This window comes from Chrysemys picta, chromosome 3 (assembly GCF_011386835.1).
Source record: "Chrysemys picta bellii isolate R12L10 chromosome 3, ASM1138683v2, whole genome shotgun sequence".
Classification (NCBI taxonomy): domain Eukaryota; kingdom Metazoa; phylum Chordata; order Testudines; family Emydidae; genus Chrysemys; species Chrysemys picta.
The window spans coordinates 147,315,493-147,336,772 of record NC_088793.1 but is presented as its reverse complement, the minus strand read 5'-3'; the positions used below and the strand labels follow the sequence as shown (position 1 = coordinate 147,336,772).

At 44.9% G+C, this 21,280-nt stretch overlaps 1 long non-coding RNA gene across 1 annotated transcript in view; it reads right to left on the bottom strand.

Moving 5' to 3' along the window:
• Nucleotides 1-246: 246 nt before the first annotated feature.
• LOC122173579 (uncharacterized) overlaps nucleotides 247-21,280 on the bottom strand; it is a 44,465-nt gene continuing 23,431 nt past the window's right edge. Inside the window, exon 3 of the long non-coding RNA XR_006174154.2 lies at nucleotides 247-3,705. This is a non-coding gene — a long non-coding RNA (uncharacterized LOC122173579). The remainder of the gene's footprint in view (nucleotides 3,706-21,280) is intronic.

Here is a 21,280-nt window from a genome sequence, read left to right as displayed (position 1 = left end):
AGCATCTTCCAGCCAAGCTCACGGGCAGGGCCGCACCCAGCTGCACAGAGAGACCGAGATCCGCTCTGGAAAGATTCAGCCTTAGGGCTTGCCTCAGCACTCTGGTGCCCAATCCCTTTAAGGGGTACAAACCCAAAGGTTTTATGAAATTCGCCCCTTCCCTCAATGTGAAGGGAGATATGCACAACTTTTTTCTACCCCCCACCCCTCCGCAGTTAGAAATTACATAAACTGGGTTATATTATAAACAGGAAATAAGTTTATTAACTACAAAAGGTGAATTTTAAGTGGTAAAGAGGTAGCAAACAGAACAAAGCAGATTACCAAGCAAATAAAACAAAGCACACAAACTAAGCTTGATTCACTAAAGAAATTGGTTACAAATAGTAATTCCTCACCCTAGATATTGTCTTAGGTAGATTCCTTCACAGGCCAGATCTCTTTCCAGACTGGGACAAGCAGTTCTCTTCCCTCACCCCCCCCCCCCCCAGTTCCAGTCCTTTTGTTTCCAGATGTTTTCAAGTATCTCTTTGGGTGGGGAGACTGCGGAGAAAGGAACTGAAGACGTTGATTGTTTTCCTCACCCACCTTATGTAGGATTTCCATAAGGCGGGAATCCTTTGTTTGATTCCCCCACCTCCCAGTGGAAAAGTTCAGCAGTCCAAGTTTGAGTTAAGACAGTGCCGTTAGAGAACAGGACCCAGGCCTTCCATGATGCCCGAGCTCGAAAGGTAGAGAAATATGCTCCTCTGGCTGAAACCTTGAGAACTAAGGGTTAGCAGGTCTAGACACACGCATTGATCGTTGGAGCCTTAGGCACATGGGATCCCAGTAATGAGAGAGTGCTGAGAGAATGCGGAATAGGTCAACGCTACGCTCAGCTGATGCGGCAACTCATGGTGTTGGACGCCATCAGGTGGTCGAGGGACATCTACATAGAACACATCACTGGACATAGGCAATACCAGGAGGGATGAGCTGGAGTGCCGACGAGAAGCGCAGTCAGGAAAGTAACTGAAATACTTTCCTCATGGATTGTATTTTCTAAATAGACAACCAACCTAATTCTCAATTATTGAGGGACAATCTCCACTCACTGATATATTTTGCTTTCCACAACCAAATCTCTGTACAACTTTTCATGAGTGATATACCCAAGTATTCAGATTCTAATATCTAAACTGTATTGTTAAATCTATTCACCTAAATTTGGGTTATTGCTGATTATGTACTCTATGTATCATATGACTTTTAAAAACTAACTTTATATTTGTGGATAATCTAAGCACAGTACCCAGATGTACAGACACTCTTTTCCCAACCTATGCATATATATAATTTTTTTAACATTAGCTTTAATAATTTTTTTATATCAGGTGACCAGGTCACCTGACTCTAGTATCACAGCGTCCATGAGTCAGAGGCAGTATGGAGATATGGAGAGTCCATAGGAAGGCCAAGCTTTTTCAAAGTCCATTGTCCTCACTGATGGGCCATCAGCCCTGTCTGGCTTTTCCATTGTTGTACCTGAAGTGTTGGCAGTGGGCGTCACCCAAAGTAGCATAGTTGATATACAGATACATAGTCAATATTCCTAACTTCAGATACAGAAATGATACAGGCATAGAGATCGGGTAATCACATTCAGTAAATTATATCCTTTCCAATGATATCTTACAAGACCCATCTAGCATAAAGTATATCTCAGTTATATCATATGCATATGATAAGCATATTTTCAGAAAGAGTATGGAGTGCAACGTCACAATCGGTGCAAAGAAAAGTGACTAGTTCTCTATCATTTTGAGGCTGCTAGACATCCCAATACTAATCGCAAACGTTTCTGCCATCAGCCCAGCTTCCTTCTGACTTCACATATGAATGTCGTAGCAGTGATCCAAAATAAATATCACACAGGGTTTAAGTTCTTCCCCACAATGCCCAGGAAGCTGTTGTCCCCAGTTTGCAAAGAGCTAGAGAAGCTCGCCAGGATCTGAAACACAATCTCCTCACTTAAAATATATCAAAATGGTCATACTTGTTCCTGCCTCAGCATGGCTTCCTCAGTCTTTATTTTCTCTCTGTATTTCAGAGGAGCCAGGTCGGTGCGAGTGCCGTATTCACTAACATTAGCCCAACACTGGGGCACAGCTCCAACCATCATTCAGTGCGGTATGGTCGGAGTGACTAGAAGCCTCCCCTTCAGGAAAGACTCAGAACTAGAATAGCAAGACTAAGGTGCATTGGTAGAACAGTGCCAGGCCCAGGATTTGAACTGGCAGAGAATTCTGTGGGCCAGGATAGGTGTGAATTGACAGAGCTGTGAGGGAGCCCAGGAGTGAATTGAGGGACATGCTGCAAAGCTGTGAGAGTAATTTAGGACTGGGATAGCAGAGGCAGGAGGGTTTTGTGGAGCTGTGGGTCAGGACTGAAGTGCGCTAGCAGAGCTCTGTGGGGAGGCTAGGACTAGAATAACAAGAGCTGCTGCTGGTCAGGGTAGAGGTGAATTGTCAGGGCCGTTGGGAACTCAATGGGAACAGCAGAGGTACAGCAGAACTGAAGTGTGTTAGCAGAGCTGTACAGCCAGGGACCCACAGCCGGAGGAGGTTGCTGCAGGTTTACAGTGAGGTGTATTTGACAAAGTTGTGTGGGAAAAAAAAAAACAACAACACCTGCCCCCAATAGCCCAGCTCCAGCTTGTTCTACAGCCCTGTCACTTCCCTGTGTACTGCAAGTGTCACTCTAGAATGATACTTGGGGGAAAAGGAAAGGGGAGTGATGACTATTCCTTTCCAATGGTCCTTTATATGCTCAGCAGTCAGAGCTGGGTCTGCAGCTTTGCTGCGGGCATGTGAGAACTGTACTGGGGATGCCAGTTTTGGCAAAGCAGCCAGCAGTTTATGACGAGAACAAGGGGCAGAGCCAAAAAATTCCTCCCCCCAAAATCCCTCCCACGCATGAACTGAACTGTAAGGAAATAGAATAATGGCAAAGGTCAGCCCCCAGCAACATTTGGCTCTCTCCGCGGTAGTACAAGGGACTAGCAGCCCAACCATGAGCCCAGCCTTTGGTACCTGGTGTGGTATGAAGGGCAGCATGAGCCAAACCAGCTAACTCAGACTTCTGGGAAGCCTCTCCGCTGTCCACACCCCAAGTCAATATGTTCTCTTTCCTCCACACATTCTAGGCCCCTGGATGAAGGCCTTGCTTGGCAACAGATGCCTAGAAGAAGTGCATGACATATTAAGCATTACGTAGGCATGTGATCCTAAGTCCCTGGCAGTGTGCCAGCGGAGTCATATTCCCATTGCATTCCTTGGACATCTCCCAGATGCTGGTCTGAGAAAGTCACTCACCCAGTATGGCTTCATTGTTCTGGCTGGGGCATCTCAATACAGCAGGATCTGATTGACCATTGAGTGTGCATTTGTATGTCACCTCGAAGAGAACAGAGGAGATGGAAGTTCTGTGGACAGTGCGTATCCCCATTAAACTCTCCCAGCTGCTGCATCTCTGAGAGCAGCTGGGGGTGGGGCCTTTCCAGGTGTGTTGTGTAATCATTTCTCCAGCAAGGCCTTCCAGTGGGAGATTGGGGAATGATCTTGTCGCAGTTGAGTGTTTCTCTAATGCTGGGGGGTGGAAGGACCATCTGAGAGGCTGGTGCAGGGGAGCTCTTCAGCATGAGCCTAGCTGCACTGGGTATACCTGAAAGGCAAGTACAGCACTGTGAGAAGCAGGCTGCACCCTCTAGAGGCCTGTGTAATTACAAAAGCATGTGTATCCACTTCAGACAGCATCCTTTCTTCCTTCCTTAAAAGTAATACTCACAATGGGAAGCCTGGCTAGAGGTGAACATCCCCACACCAGGATACATCTCTGCTATATTGAGAAGAGCAGGGATTTTTTTGCATCTTTATCAACAGACCACTGTGGGTTTCCAATGTAGTCTATACCTCCCGTTTTTGCCTCAATGCAATCCACATATTTTTCTCCCTAGGAATCTGGGCTGCTGAAAGAAGAATTTCATTCTCCAGCTGTATTTTCAGTCAGTCCCCGCCTCCCTTGATTCCCAGGACACCTATTCAAATAGAAAATGATCTTGCATGGATTCTGGGATGGCGCCATTGCACAGAGCTGGTGCTTTGCTGGTAAAGTTGAAGAATTCTCATCACAATTAGAATGAGCAGGAATGAAATCTCCTGCCTCCTCTGGGGGCAGAGGGGAAAGAAAGCTGCACCCGCCAGCTCATCCCCAGAGTGGGTCGTGTGGCAGAGAGGTGGGCATGGCTCGGGTGCCCAGAGAGGAAATTGTTTCAGTGCTTCCCTAGGTAGCCTCTGCTGTCGGGGATCCCACGGAACTTCAGTCATTACAAAGGTACCAGGTAGCAGCGCTGCAGTTAAGGTTGCATGCCACAATGAGTTTAAGAAAGGAGGCATAAATTCCTAGTGTGTAAGCACATTGGCTTACACACAGTTTTAGCTGTTATGCCCTTTGCATTTTCTGTGTCTTTTTTGTTTAGTTTCTCTTCATACATTTTTAATAGAAAGCTTTTACAATTGGGCTCCTGTTGAAGTTTATCCTTGGCAGTCCTGCTTTGCACTGATGACCGAGATCTTGTTAAGAACTTTGTCTTATGTAAGCATAAATTGGAAGAGATATGGATCGTGACTAGATGCGGTGCAACGGGTAGGTTATTTAGCTTGGGCAGCCGTTAATTTGGATTTATGGTCATTTTTAGCTTGTATTCATCATACCATACTATTTATCTAGCTACTTTTATGGTCCCTATCACCATAGTGTCTGAGCATCAGTATTGACTTTGGCTAGGGAAAGGGGAAGGGTTTGCCCATTCCAACATTACTGCACTTTTATGAGTTATTAATAAAACTGGATTCTGGTTTCTCATTTGTCTAATACTACTAAGCTGTTCAGAGCCTTAGGAGTAGCAGAATGAAGGGGGTAAAGTCCAATAACATTAAAACTACAGTAGTAGCTGTGACTTCACCCTTTCTTTAAATATAACAGGTGTTGCAAATATAGATAGTATGTGACATACCTGGGACTCACACGCACAAAACAGGTCCATTTTAATATTATAAAATGGTTTGATATAACATGACACTCAAGTATAATAAAATACAATATATCCCTATGATAAAACTCCTGCTTAACCTCAGTTACTGATACTACACATTCAAGGAACTCCATGCCAACTCTGAAGGCTATGCAGAGATTGTCTCAAGTCGACTACAAACTGCAGATTGGAAAAGTTGTCAAAGTACGGGGCCTGTTTCTTCAATACATTAAGACAAAAAGAGTGGGTGAGAATGAACCATAGGGAACAAAATAAAGAATGACCAGTGAATCAATCCATGGATATGAGACGGAGTTTAGGACATATACCGCAATATTTGGAATTTGATTAAGGACTTTTATTTGATGGGGTGTATTCCTTGTGGGATTGAAGTAACGCTGGACAGAGCAAGCAGCATTTAAAATACAGGCACAGTGTTTGTGAAAAACATTCAGCTGGTGGGAAAAGAGATGTTACAGTAAAATGTATACAAAGAATATGTATGTATTCAGCATTATACATATAACATCCAGAATACTACACTGAAAGAACATTAAGGTTGCAAAGTCAAGCACTCAGAAGTTAGGAAATGCCAGAATAAGTTGCCTGTGCAATGATCACATGCTATTTTTCCATAGAACTTCTGCCTCATTCAGTGAATGGATAGCTATTCAATGTCTCCCTTTCAACCTCCTCATTCAATGTGTGGCCACAGGCCTATTTTCCACACCCCATTCAAACCCTGCACTGAAAACAGAATTATTAAACGTTTACATGAGCATTTCTATGGTGCTGTCACAGTAAATCTATGTTTGTGAAAAAATTGGCTAATTTATCTTCGCAACACACCTATAAGATTAGGTGGTGTTGCTACACCCTGTTACAGCTGGGAAATAGAGCCACAGAGAGATTGAGGTCAAAACTGTCAAAACTGCCCACTAATTTGGAGTCCCCAATTTGAGATGTTTGGGCCTGGTTTTCTAGAGTACCTAGCGTTTTTATAGCATTTTATATGTTCCAAGTATGTCTCCCGTTGACTTCAGTTACAGCTGAGAAGGCTCAACAGTTCCGCAAGCCTGGCCGTAGGTGTCTTACACTGAAATCCAGAAAATGAACACAAAGCTAATGGCCAGCTGTGAAAAGTCTGGTTCGGGTGAATCGCCCAGCATTACACAGGGACTCTTTGGCAAAAGCAGGGATAGAATCCAGTTCTCTAGAGTAACATTCAGCTGACTTAACCATGCGCCCTTCCTTTCTCTTCCTGCAGTCCCCTGTGCCTCAGTCAATACACACCTTCCAACCAAGAGGTTTCCCCCCAAGACCTCTCTGAGCTGCCGGTCTTCTACCATGATCTCCTCAGGACCTGAAAGCTAGTTTCAGTGACCAGGTCCGTAGCAGTTCCTGAGGGGGAGAGCCTCTTAACCGAACCCTTGCTACACAATCTCCATCAGTGTATGAAGGTGGAGGAGTCCCCCTTAGTGTGCTGCAGGTTGGTCTGGCTGTCACCACCAGAGTCGGAGACCTCCTGGACTATAATTGGGGGGACTGGGTGAACCCTGTGACACTTAGCCTGAGCACGGGGCTGTACATCCCGTATGTCCCCGGTAATGTGCCCAGGAGGTGAGGGCAACCTTGCATCCTGCTTAACTGGCCTTCTTTGGGCTGGTCCTGCAGTAGGGTGCTCCCCATCCACTTCTCACCCCAGGCCCTCCAGAACTTGTCATCGGTCCCCTGCCCTGTAAGCCTCTCTGGCTGCCCACAACGGGCAACCTAACTTGGCTGAATTACATCCAGCAAGTCTGCCTCCAAACTACATCCAGGAAACATCTGTATGTGCTCATCCTTCATACCATCCACTTCCTCACCCTGGTGTCTCAACTCAACACCAAGTGGTAGGACCTATTGCCACCTGCAGAGGTGAGGAACCTCAGTGAGCTAGTCTGTACTTCACTCTGGTCCCACGGCCCACTGAGGATATCAGCTGGCAGCTCCTTCATGGAGCCATAAGCACGGGCGTGTAGTTGGAACGGTTCATGAACTCCCCTGACACTTGTCCTTTCTGCAGTGAGAGGGAGACCCTGGCACACATCGATGTGGGGAGTGTGTCAGGTTGTAGCCCCTCTTCCAGTTTCTCCAGAACATCCTATTTAGGTGCTGTTCGCACTTCTTCCCACACTTCCTGATCCACTCACATCCCATCTGTGGCCCCACAAAAGTTGTGAGACCTCCTTGTCACCTCCTTTTGGTGCTAGCCAAGACAGTATCCATCACACCAAGAGGAAGAAGCTGAGCAGTGGGGGTGCGCTGTGACTGCGGGGCCTATTTCTATTCGATTGTTCAATCACATCTCTGAGCAGAGTTCCTCTCAGCTGTATCCCCTGACTCTCTAGACACCTTTGACGGGCAGTGGGCACTGTTCAGGGATCTCTGCTCAGTGTCCCCTTCTGGCTGTCTTATCTTCAACCTTTACTCCCCTTTTTGTTTTCTCCTTCATTGTCCCTAGCAATCAATTGTGGCTGGGGCTTAGGGGTTCCTCCCCCTTAGTTGAGGGGAAAGGCCTTTAGTTATGCTTGGGCCTAGACATACTTATCCAAGTACTATAAATAGCACACCCCTTCCAACTTCTGCAACACACAAGATAGGAGTCCTACAGACGATAGCCTTCTTCACTGCACAGCCCTGATTCATTCCCAGAGGGGGCCTGCCCTCCACTGAATGAGGCAGGGGTCCTGTAGAAAATATAGTTTATGTTAATGTAACTAAAGATGGTGTCATAATGCACACACACATGGGAGCTGAATTAATGTTGAATGGGGGGCGGGGGGAGAAATCGCACTTTTGGCATTTTCTACATCACTTTGCAATCTTAATATTCCTTTAATGTAGCTTTTTCATATGTTCTTCCTTAAGTTTTGTCAAAAGCAAACTGGAAAAAAAAACTGTATAATGTAGAAACATATTGACTGTATCATGGGTCATCAGCAGGACTGAAACCATTAGATCCACAGCATAGACCTCTGCCCCTGAAGCTAACAAAGTAACTGATAGCAGTAGAAGGTTGTTATTCTCTATTTGTACAGACAACCTTAATTATTGCATTTCCTAACTGTTCAGTGCTAAACTTTGCAAACTTAACATTCATTTAGCATAGGAAATTACATAAAAAACTAATTAAAAATGAAAAAAATAGAAATTCCATCATATTGACCCCCAACTGGAGTCATCAATAAGTCCCTTAGAGCCACAGTACAGATCTGTGCCTCTTAAGATAATTGAGTAACTAGTAGCAGTAAGGTGAAGAAGGGACTGTGAGACTGCCAGTGGATTTCACAGCTATTTGCTGACAGCACAGGCATATGGAAACTGAGGACCCATGAATTCAATTCCAGATCCTGTAAAGGAGTATGCTCTAGTGATCATAAATCATTCTGCCCCTGTGCCCCTAGCCAGTCTGTTCCTCCTTCTCCTATAGACCCCAACTCCTGCCTCCTCCTCCCCCTCCTCTCCACTATCCAGATCATTTTAAAGGATCCTTAGTGTAAAGGAGACTGAGATCCCATCTGTGTGTGTTGTGACAGACCCAGACCAGTGGGGTACAGGAGTCTGGTAGAGGGCAAATATACTGGTCACTGGATGAGTAGTTTTCTGTTCCCTGAGTGACCAGAGCAGGGGCTTCACTAGAGTAATCAAGAACCTGCTAGAACCAGTTAAGGCAGGCAGGCTAATTAAGACACCTGGAGCCAATTAAGAAGAAGCTGCTAGAATCAATTAAGGCAGGCTAATCAGGGCACCTGGGTTTTAAAAGGAGCTCACTTCAGTTTGTGGGGGGAGTATGAGGAGCTGGGAGCAAGAGGTGCAAGGAGCTGAGAGTGAGAGGGTGTGCTGCTGGAGGACTGAGGAGCACAAGCGTTATCAGACACCAGGAGGAAGGTCCTGTGGTGAGAATAAGGGCAGGTCTTCACTACGGGGGAGGGGGGGTCGATTTAATATATGCAAATTCAGCTACGCGAATAGCATAGCTGAATTTGACCTATTGGAGCCAACTTATCCCGCTGTGAGGATGGCGGCAAAATCGACCTCCGCAGCTCCCCGTCGACGGCGCTTACTCCCACCTCCGCTGGTGGAGTAAGAGTGTCGATTCGGGGATCGATTGTCACGTCCCGATGAGACGTGATAATTTGATCCCTGAGAGATCGATTTCTACCCGCCGATTCAGGCGGGTAGTGTAGACCTAGCCTAAGGAAGGTGTTTGGAGGAGGCCATGGGGAAGTAGCCCAGGGAGTTGTAGCTGTCATGCAGCTGTTACAGGAGGCACTATAGACAGCTGCAGTCCACAGAGCCCTCGGCTGGAACCCGGAGTAGAGGGAGGGCCTGGGTTCCCCCCAAACCTCCCAATTGACCTGGACTGTGGGTTCTTCCAGAGGGGAAGGTCTCTGGGCTGTTCCCCAACCCACATGGTGAATCTCTGAGGCAAGAAAATCCATCAATAAGCGCAGGACCCACCAAGATAGAGGAGGAACTTTGTCACAATGTGTTTGAGTGATATCAAATGGAACCCGTTTAGTAAATGTCACAAATGTGGCACATTATACACCTTTTTCCACGTGGGTCCAACAGCTGATCTCCTGCCATTCCAAGAGAGTCTATGCAATAATATAGGAAGATGCCCTGCATTTGCTTGAGGTTTTAACAGTAGCTGACAATCTTAGCATGAATTTGATGCACAGCAAGTGACTGTATAAAAATTGCAATTGGTTTAGCTGTGTTGTTATTTTCAATGAGGCCTCTCCCTCTGGGACAGCATCTATGTCAGAAGGCCTTGGAGACGTTACCTCATTCATCTTAATGAGACACCTAGACGTGTGACTGACACAACCATAAATTGTTCATTTTTTGTGTGCATGGGGGTAAAAAGACTCCCTGTGTTACCCCATGAAGGGCTTGACTGTTTGATATGCTGACGTCTGCTGTTTACCCTCACTTCACTCTGGTTTCTCCACACAGTTCCCTTTTGATACTTTGGCTGCCCCTTGTGAAGTGCCTTCATGCCTTTTCCACATACCCCCGCATATAACTGTTCTCTGGCTCCACCAGAGGGGTTTACCTTCACCCCAAATACAATTCCAAAATGAAGTATTGACACCAGCAGCCCAAGACACCTCTATTCAAATGTATGCTCATAGTAGCACATTGTTTATCCAACCAAGTAACCACCATTTCCCATAGTCTAGATTCTGTTCTCTGTATTCCCCACATGCGCCTTATTTTAACCTCTTACAAAATGGGAAGCCTAGGATTTTGGCTCCATTTCATAAAATCTAGGGTATCCAATGACCCCTACAAACAGCCACAGAAGGGGAATAAGGGAAGGGCTGGCAGTGCCTGTGAGGTTTATAAAGGCACTTCTCTCTGACCATCTGGCCACATTCCATGGCCAGTCCTGGAGACCCAGCCACCAATGTGAGCCATTGCAAAAGGAAAATCACTGGGTCCGAACTTCTGTCATGGGAAGGATGTAGCTTTGTGCGTTCTGTAAGAGAGGCTTGGAAAACTAGCATCCTAAAGGACTCAACCCAACTAGCATCAGAGGATCCAGCCACATCAGCCACATCATCAGGGACTCATTCACCTGCACATCTACTAATGGGATATATGCCATCATGTGCCAGCAATGCGCCTCTGCCATGTACATTGGCCAAACCGGACAGTCTCTACGTAAAAGAATAAATGGACACAAATTGGACATCAGGAATGGTAACATACAAAAGCCAGTAGGAGAACACCTCAATCTTCCTGGACATTCTATAACAGATTTAAAAGTAGCCATACTTGAACAAAAAAACTTCAAAAACAGACTTCAAAGAGAAACTGCAGAACTAAAATTAATTTGCAAATTTAACACCATTAATTTGGGCTTGAATAGGGACTGGGAGTGGCTGGCTCACTACAAAAGCAACTTTCCTTCTCCTGGAATTAACACCTCCTCATCAATTATTGGGAGTGGACTACAGCCACCCTGATTGAATTAATAGAATCATAGACTTTAAGGTCAGAAGGGACCATTATGATCGTCTAGTCTGACCTCCTGCACAATCTCACCCACCCACTCCTGTATCAAACCCCTAACCTATTGAAGTCCTCAAATCGTGGTTTAAAGACTTTAAGGTGCAGAGAATCCTCCAGCAAGTGACCCATGCCCCATGCTGCAGAGGAAGGTGAAAAAATCCCAGGGCCGCTGCCAATCTGCCCTGGAGGAAAATTCCTTCCCGATCCCAAATATGGTGATCAGCTAAACCCTGAGCATGTGGGCAAGACTCACAAGCCAGACACCCAGGAAAGAATTCTCTGTAGTAACTCAGATCCCACCCCATCTAACATCCTATCACAGGCCATTGGGCATATTTACCGCTAATAGTCAAAGATCAAAAAATTGCCAAAATTAAGCTATCCCATCATACCATCCCCTCCATAAACTTATCAAGCTTAGTCTTGAAGCCAGATATGTCTTTTGCCCTCACTGCTCCCCTTGGAAGGCTGTTTGAGAACTTCATTCCTCTGATGGTTAGAAACCTTCGTCTAATTTCAAGTCTAAACTTCCTGATGGCCAGTTTATATCCATTTGTTCTTGTGTCCACATTGGTACTGAGCTTAAATAATTCCTCTCCCTCCCTGGTATTTATCCCTCTGATATATTTATAGAGAGCAATCATATCTCCCCTCAGCCTTCTTTTGGTTAGGCTAAACAAGCCAAACTCTTTGAGTCTCCTTTCATAAGACAAGTTTTCCATTCCTCGGATCATCCTAGTAGCCTTTCTCTGTACCTGTTCCAGTTTGAATTCATCCTTCTTAAACATGGGAGACCAGAACTGCACACAATATTCCAGATGAGGTCTCACCAGTGCCTTGTATAATGGTACTAACACCTCCTTATCTCTACTGGAAATACCTCGCCTGATGCATCCCAAGACCGCATTAGCTTTTTTCACGGCCATATCACATTGGCGGCTCATAGTCATCCTGTGATCAACCAATACTCCGAGGTCCTCCTCCTCGGTTACTTCCAACTGATGCGTCCCCAGCTTATAACAAAAATTCTTATTAATCCCTAAATGCATAACCTTGCACTTTTCACTATTAAATTTCATCCTATTACTGTTACTCCAGTTTACAAGGTCATCCAGATCTTCCTGTATGATATCCCGGTCCTTCTCTGTATTGGCAATACCTCCCAGCTTTGTGTCATCCGCAAACTTTATTAGCACATTCCCACTTTTTGTGCCAAGGTCAGTAATAAAAATAAGATTGGTCCCAAAACCGATCCCTGAGGAACTCCACTAGTAACCTCCCTCCAGCTTGACAGTTCACCTTTCAGTATGACCCGTTGTAGTCTCCCCTTTAACCAGTTCCTTATTCACCTTTCAATTTTCATATTGATCCCCATCTTTTCCAATTTAGCTAATAATTTCCCATGTGGATCCGTATCAAATGCCTTACTGAAATCGAGGTAAATTAGATCTACTGCATTTCCTTTGTCTAAGAAATCTGATACCTTCTCAAAGAAGGAGATCAGGTTGGTTTGGCACGATCTACCTTTTGTAAAACCATGTTGTATTTTGTCCCAATTACCATAGACCTCAATGTCCTTAACTACTTTCTCCTTTAAAATTTTCTCCAAGACCTTGCATACTACAGATGTCAAACTAACAGGCCTGTAGTTACTCAGATCACTTTTTTTTCCCTTTCTTAAAAATAGGAACTATGTTAGCAATTCTCCAGTCGTACAGTACAACCCCTGAGTTTACAGATTCATTACAAATTCTTGCTAATGGGCTTGCAATTTCATGTGCCAGTTCCTTTAATATTCTTGGATGAAGATTATCTGGGCCTCCCGATTGAGTCCCATTAAGCTGTTCGAGTTTGGCTTCTACCTCAGATGTGGTAATATCTACCTCCATATCCTCATTCCCATTTATTATCCTACCATTATCCCTAAGTGCCTCATTAAAGACTGAGGCAAAGTATTTGTTTAGATATTGGGCCATGCCTAGATTATCCTTAACCTCCACTCCATCCTCAGTGTTTAGCGGTCCCACTTCTTCTTTCTTTGTTTTCTTCTTATTTATATGGCTACAGAACCTTTTACTATTGGTTTTAATTCCCTTTGCAAGATCCAACTCTACATGGCTTTTGGCCTTTCTCACTTTATCCCTACATGTTCTGACCTCAATAAGGTAGCTTTCCTTGCTAATCACTCCCATCTTCCACTCCTTGTTAATTGTCCTTGTCAACACTGGTTCTCCACTTGTGAGGTACCTCCCTTCTCTTCATGTGTCAGTATAATAATTCCTGCATCTGTAATTTCACTCTATGCATCTGAAGAAGTGGTTTTTTTACCTATGAAAGCTTATGCCCAAATAAATCTGTTAATCTTTAAAATGCCACCAGACTCCTTGTTTTTGTGGATACAGACTAACACAGCTACCCCCTGATACTTATCATCCTAAATGCTCTCCATTCACTAGCTGCCATGAATTCAAATCCCCAGTGTCTGCTGTGGGCTCTAGGTACCATCCACTTAAGTAATATTGCATCAGGGAATAATGGGCTCCTGTCTCTATGGAGTACTAGTTGTTCTACCTTATATAATCAATAGTAGGAAAAGCAAAAGGCCATCTATCCCTAAATGAGTTATTTTTAAAAATTCTTATTCTCATTGTCCTGCATTTCAAAGACAACCCTCTTTTCCCTCCTCTAGAAATAGATCTAGAAAACTCTTGAGCTCTTTTCTTCAGTTGCTACTTGCAGTAACTTATTCCATAAATTGCTTACGTCTTGCAGGGGGTAGTTCTGCCTGTGGTTCTTCATTTACTCCTATCTTCTTCAGTTTTCTTAGGCTAGCAGTAGACCATTACACAGTCTCTTATTGTGCTGTTGGCCATGTCCACCCCAAATCAGCATGCCGTCAATAGTCAGGTCCACTACATCCAAATCTACAAAGACTGGGGTAAGATACTTGCTGCAGCTCAGGCCCCGAGGCAATCCCCAAAGGAAATTGCTTAAACTTACTTCTATCAAAAGGGGACATGAAGGTGCAGATATTTGCCTTTTCTGTATCACCCTGGACCTGACAAAGCCATTGGCTTGCATCTGAATCTGAAAATACTCTTGCATTTTGCAGTCTAGACATACCCTCAACTCTTTTCAGGGGATAGGCATTAGCATTTGAAGGTCTTATCTAAGTCTTTTGGATCTACACAGATCCTTAACTGGTTGGTTTGGTTACTGTGAGCTTGATGTTAACTCGGGCATTGGATGTTTGTATTCACTCAGTAACATCTAATTTTACAGTCTGGTCAAGTTCAATTTTGACTATCTCACAGTGCTAATGGGATTTTACTTGGTCACGTGCACACACAATTTTATATATGTGATGTACACTGGAATTCATATCAATGAGATGTATTATATTCTTAATCCAGCCCAGTGCATTAAAAAAATCCCACAAGTTCTTTAAGAACATGTTTTGCATCTTATTCATTACACAAAGTATACACCTGCATTTGCAAACTTCAGTTCAACTCAAACACACATAGGGCCTCATGTTCCACTATTTCAAATTCTTGAGGTGGTATTTTGTCCTTGTACTAACATGCCAGTATAGGTTTGCCATGTGGACTGTTTCTGCATCCACTATATGAAACAAGCTTGCTCTTTTTTTATATTAACTTTTGGCTCTTAACTCCAGTACCAACCTCTAATTGAAATTCACTTTTTGTTCATCTAGTTTCAATATCACAACCCAATCTGTGGTAGAACCTTCCTTTCTAGATTTAGTAAGAGGCCCAACAAAGAACTTTGGTTTTGCATCATGATCACCACCAAAGCTTTGTCCCCCAACTGTATATTTATGAACAGATTTTGGTTTTGTCTCTCTTAGCAGCCTGTGCTGCTATGAGCAACACCCATTCGTAAATGGTTGCTTTCATTGCAAGTGTAACATCACATCTCTTTTGTTGGACTATTGCTTTCTGCTGTGACTGCTTCCACACTTATTGGAAACAAGAGTGGTCTCTGCACTTTGCTTCCCCTTGCATTCTGTCTTTATGTTTTGGCATGCTTTTTTAATTAGATGCACTTCAGTTCTTCATTGCTTTTTAACACTTCCATTTGGGAAACACAGATTTCACTAGCCCTGCAAACATCCACTGTTCTTTACAAAGTCAAGTCTATTTCTAGCAATAACCTTGCTGTGATCTGGTTAAGCAGCACAAATAATTTAGTCTCTAATAGATCAACTGCCAACTGTCCAAATGCACACTGCTTAGCTTTAGCACATGGTCTGTAAAATAGTGGTCAATGGTGTCACTGGGCGTCTTGTCTCTTGTGAAGGACACATGTATTTCCCAAGTGACATTTTGGAATAGAACATAGAATTCTTGAAGTTTCTGAAGGACTATCTAGTGGTTTGTAGTCTCCTTTGCATTCCCCACTGGAATGCATTGTAGATCTCCAGTGGATCTGCCACACATATTAGTGGATAAATCTTCCACCCTGCTATTTCTCTGACACCATTCGCTTCTAGAAAAACTCAGAACCACCACACCCACTTCCTCCATTCCCCTAGGCTTCCTTTGAGGCTGAGGGATTCAGGTGGCCTTATTTGTTCTGATACCATATAATAAAGGTGTGACAGCCAAGAGGGGTGGTAAGAGCCCAACCATTTTTTCCTGGCTCCAGTCACATGACATGGGTCAGGGTTACAAAGGGTAGACCATCTGTCGTATGCAAACTAGTCTCTCTATTTTTTTTTTTTTAACGGGGTCAACATCCACAAATACCAGAGGGTACATTACATCCTTCCCCCTGCCTTCGCGCTCTCTCTTCTTCAGACTCTTCTTTCTCTCGCTGTCTGCTAGCTTCTTCCTCTCTCTTTCCACCAGTCTCTCTGTCTATCCCAGATGTGTCTCTTACCAATTCCAAGCCAGCCTCGCTTCTTTCTGCCTGCAGTGTAATCTTTTCTGACTTTATCACAGTCCATTGGGGGAGGGAAGAGAGAGAAAGGGTGACAACTCCCATCATACTCCATGAGCCCTCTGGTGGACTTTGGTGCAGAGTGAACATCCTAGTGAGAGGATCTTTGAGTACCCAGCCCTATTGCCTCAAACGGAAGGAGTCACATTCACTAGGGTTACCATATTTTGAGTGTCCAAAAAGAGGACACTCCACGGGGCCCCGGCCCCGCCCCCAGCCCCGCCCGTGCCCCCGCCCCAACTCCGCCCCCTCCCCTGCTTCCCGCGAACATTTGATTCGCGGGAAGCCCTGAAGCAGGCAGCAGGTAAGCTGGGGTGGGGGGAGGAGGCGCGGCCCAGTCTGGCCCTCCCCAACTGAGCGGCTCCCTCCGGCGGCCGGCCCCGGCGTCTCCAGCCTGGCTCAGCTCCTGGGGTGCCGGCCCCAGGCCAGCCCCCGGCCCAGCACTGCCGGGCCCCGGCCCGGCTCCGCACCCCCGGGCCAGCCCCTGGCCGAGCACCCCCAGCCCCGCACCCCCGGCCCCGCACAGCCGGGCCCGACCCGGCCCCCGGCCGAGCATCCCCAGCCCAGCACCGCCGGCCCCGGCCCGGCCCCCGGCCCCTCCCTATTTTCCCGGACATGTTCGGCTTTTGGGGATTTCTCCCCGGACGGGGATTTGAGGCCCAAAAAGCCAGACATGTCCAGGAAAATCCGGACGTATGGTAACCCTAACATTCACACAATATTCTACCTCTTAAATGACCAGGTTCTGCAGTTAAGTTTCCATCCCTGGGGTGCAAGTGAATTTAACTAGGACATATTCTCCAGTTCCTGCTTCTAAAATTAGATTTAAATCAGCAAATCATCCAGCTGGAACAAGCTATTTACAGCTGTACCTGAAGCTCTGATAAGATAATGGATAGGCTGTAAATACCTATCATGCTATGTTGCCTTTGGCTAGTGTTTAGGGATCACAAATAAACTGGATTTGTACTGAATAACATCATAGGGTTCCTGTCAGGAGCTATGAGCTAGTATTCTAGTGGGATTTTAAAAAATAAAATAAAATTGCAAGTCTCCTAGGCACCTTGTATGTATAACCTAATGGCATGGTGAACCATGTATCAGTTTGTGTTACAGCTGGATTTCAATGCAGGGGATCAGCATGGACTTTTCATTAGGTAGGTATACATTTTAAGTGAGATTGGCCTGACATTTATTGGAGTTAGGGAAGGGAGCGAGGGGCAAAGAAAAATGATTTTAGAATGAGGAAGCAAACAACAAGCAAGGCTTGCACGCATACCTGGGAGGAGGAAAGGAAACTTTGCCCCTTCCTCTTCCCTCACCTAAAACAAAAGCTTTCTGCTTTCAGATAGTCCAAGTGGGAGCAGGGCTGGCCTCATCCATCCCGAGGGCTCTACATGGGGGGGGGGGGGGGTTCTGTTCTATAGAACCCTGTGAGGCCTCTGGGGGAGATAGCGAGGCCGTTTGGGCTGCCCTGACATGAGCAGGCCCCCCAGTTCTAGGACTCTTCTATCTCACTAGAATGATGTGGCATCAGTGTTCTCCCAGGGCCCCGCCAAGACAGGATCCCTGGTTGTGGCTCATTCCACCTAACACTGCTATGATGCTGACTGGTTGGGGGATACTAACCCTGCCACGTTCTGTTTGTATCTGCCATACTATTGACAGGTTGTCTCCATTCCTTATCAAAAGGATTTGCAATCTAGGGGTACCTCTGGGCCTCAATAATTCCTGGATCCCCAAGTGGTTAGGGGTGCTCTATTTCATCTACATTTGGCACAGCTGCTGTGATCTTTTCTCTGAGATGTAACCCTAACCCCAGACACCCCCTGGATTGGATACCATAATACTCCATCTAGGGGAACACTTGTAAGCCACCCACAAGCTGCACCCAGTGTAGAGTACAATGGCCTATTTGCTTAACAGTGTTAGTCTGAGAGGGGTCATATTATACCCATGTTCTAGAGACTGCACTGGCTATCTGTTCATTTGACTGCAAGAGAGTCAGACTCTGTTAAGCTTCGGGGCACCCTGCAAAGCTCACCAGGTGCTTGCCTTATGTGGTGATTGAGGTATATTTTCTATGTAGGGGGTGAGCTGATCCTGTCTTGTGTTATTAATTTATATTGCTGTGGTTACATATACATGTGCAAGCTGAGGAACTGAAAAATAAGCTCCTATTTCATTATTATTAAGAGACAGATGAGGTGGTACTTCCCCACCCTTCCCATGAAACCACAATCATGCTCAGCTGGACCTATCCAACTCACATACACTGACACAATTAGTTATCCGCAGGTGGTGTAAACTGCTTCATGACCTAGGAACCATTAGGGGAAGCTACTAGCATCTGCTGTTGATTCTGATCTCAGCGTATAGCTAGAAATAGAACCAAGCCAGGCAGTCAGGAAAACCAGAGAGCTTTATGAGAGACAACATGGGCTAATAGGTAGCATACCAGACGTGGAGTCAGGAGACCTTGGCTCTATTATTAGCTCTGCTATTGAGCAAGGTGCCTCAGTTTACCCTCCTACCCTTTGGCTGTTTTGTCTATTTAGGGATTAAGCTCTTTGGGTCAGGGACTAACTCTTACTGTGAATTTGTACTGTGCCTAGCAAAGTGGGACCCCTGATCTCAGTAGGGGGCCTTTACTGTAATAAAGGTCACAAGATATAGGGTCATATTACTGTAGATTGGTGGTCCAATGAGTCTGGCCCACATGTTAAATGCAGTGAGATTACATTAAATAAGGGATTTTTAGTGTAAGATCCTGTAGTAAACATGTTAATTTAGATTTACAAGATTCTAGTAGCAGCTTCCCAAGAAATAAACACCCCTTTAAGGTAAAAAGGCATCTAACTGAAACCTACCAGCACTAGCCTGATCTCCTAACTCAAATTAAGTTACTGAAACTGGAATAAGATCTCAACACCGGAGCAAGACACCAAGCAGAACTAAACTGTTAGACTACAGCAAGCCTTTGAGCTATACTGTACTCCCAAACTAGAGCAAACTTCTGAGCTAGGCTAGACATACTAGTAAGAATGAGGCTACACTAGACTTCAAATCAACTACACTCCCAAACTGGAGTGAGTAGTTTAGGCCAAGAGTCATTTATAGTTTCATGGTCCTTTAGCCCCACCCCTGAAATGTTTTGGCCAATCAGCCCCTTAATCTGATCCAAAATGGAGTCTCACAGACAGCAGAAAACACTGGCTTCTCCCAGCTTCAAAGAAAATGTCATTCATACATCACCCCAAAGTAAAAGCACCTTAATTGTCTATTTTTTTTCCCAATAAGGTAATAAGGAGGAAAAGAGAAAGCAGTTCTGTAGTGCACACCCAGCAGCTTGGTTCTACTTTCCTATCTCTCTTGGGAATTCAATAAGAAATTTTAATATGAGGAACATATATTACCCTTTTAACCTGTTCCTAACCCTACCCCTCTATGTTCTTTGGGATAGCTTGCTGTGTTGCATGAGCAAATATTCACATAGCATTCCCAGTATGCATCCAAAGTGTAACTTACACCAACATTACAACCTCAGAGGTGGCCACAGTAGTTGCACCTACCTAGTCCAACCTGCATTTGGCTGAATTTGGTGCCACAAGTTCCTAGACCCCCAATAGTGTGTGATTAAAGCACCACATTGTACTGGGACTTGGGAAATCTGAGTTCAGTTCTGCCACAGACTTACTGCATGATCTTAGGCAAGTCACTTCTCTCTCTGTGCCTCCATTCCTTGTCTGTAAAATGGGGACAATGCTTCACAGTATAGCCATCAGTTCTTGTGAGGCACTAAGCCACTTTAGTGATAGGGGCTATATAATTATAATGCCTGCTGCTTTCCTGTTTTGAATGACTCATTTCAGCTCAAAGAAATCCAGATTCCTTTGTATCTAAAGGAACCCAAGATCATGTTTTTAAATTCTAACAGGGTTATATTTGCCCATCACACACAGCTCTAAAAGTCTGGCTAGCACGGAGAGGGGAAGTGGGGATGTTATACTTAGAAACGGATTTAATTAACCTTGCTGTTTATTGCTTGCTTCCAGAGTTCAGCGAGGTTAGGAAAAGAACAAGGGAATAGGTCACCCAATGTTTACACTTAGATTTTGAAGAATAGACCAGTGACTTATTTTCCCCCCTGTTTCTTTAAACATTCTGAGTCTAAAGTTGTGGATTAATTTTGGAGCCAGGATGAGGAATGTTGATTCAGAGGGTGGTAAATATGTGGTGTTAGGATGCAATGTTAACTCCTCTGTTGTATCTTTAACTCTAGCACATCTCTTTACTTCCCTGGCTTTTTGTATGCTAAGAGCATTTTGGAGATCCTCAGCAGACTGGCTGAAATTCACCACTAGGTGAAGGGCCAGTACAGAACTTCAATTGTGCATAAGCTTTGTGCTGTCCTTCTGCACAGGGGGTAAACTTCACCCACTATGGACATTTAAGGTGGAATGGGTTGATATTTCTTTTTTAGAAATTGTTTCAACTAAACCCTAAGGATATGTCTTCATGGCAGAGTTAACCTGGGCTCTTCTTATTCAAATAGGTAAACACCAGATCTTCAGAGCACCCTGGTGTCATACACCCTGCAGGTGCATTGCACGTTGTTTTTTTTGTAAACTCTGTGGTCAACCAAGATGTGCATAATGAGAGAGTAGTAAATCTCCTTTCTGGTTGACATATTCATCTGCATCTTGTGGGGGCAGACAAAAGGCACACGTGTCATTGATGGACCCAGCACATTTCAGGATCCCCATTCTCTCAAAATCAGCTGTTTTGGGGGGGGCATTAGCAATCTCCACCACCTATGGGTAAACTACAGCAATAGGACCTTGCAAACCTCCGTCACCACATTACCAACAGTTGATTTGCTAACACCGAACAGGTTAGCCTGGGGTAGTTGGCTTCCAGAGGGGAATAGAAACCCTCCTCTGCACTTCCACACCAGGGCCCAGGAAGGACAGACAAATTCTCCCACTATACACTGCAAAATGATTAATAAAGCTCTGCAGCTTGAAGAACCATGGGATATGACCCAGAACTCCTAGTGCCTAATCCAGGTTAATTCAGTGTAGTGTTGACACAACTACATGAATGAGTCAAGTGTTGCTTAGCAATGTGGAGGCTCATACCCAGGCTTGGCTAACCCATACTCAGGCAAACTCT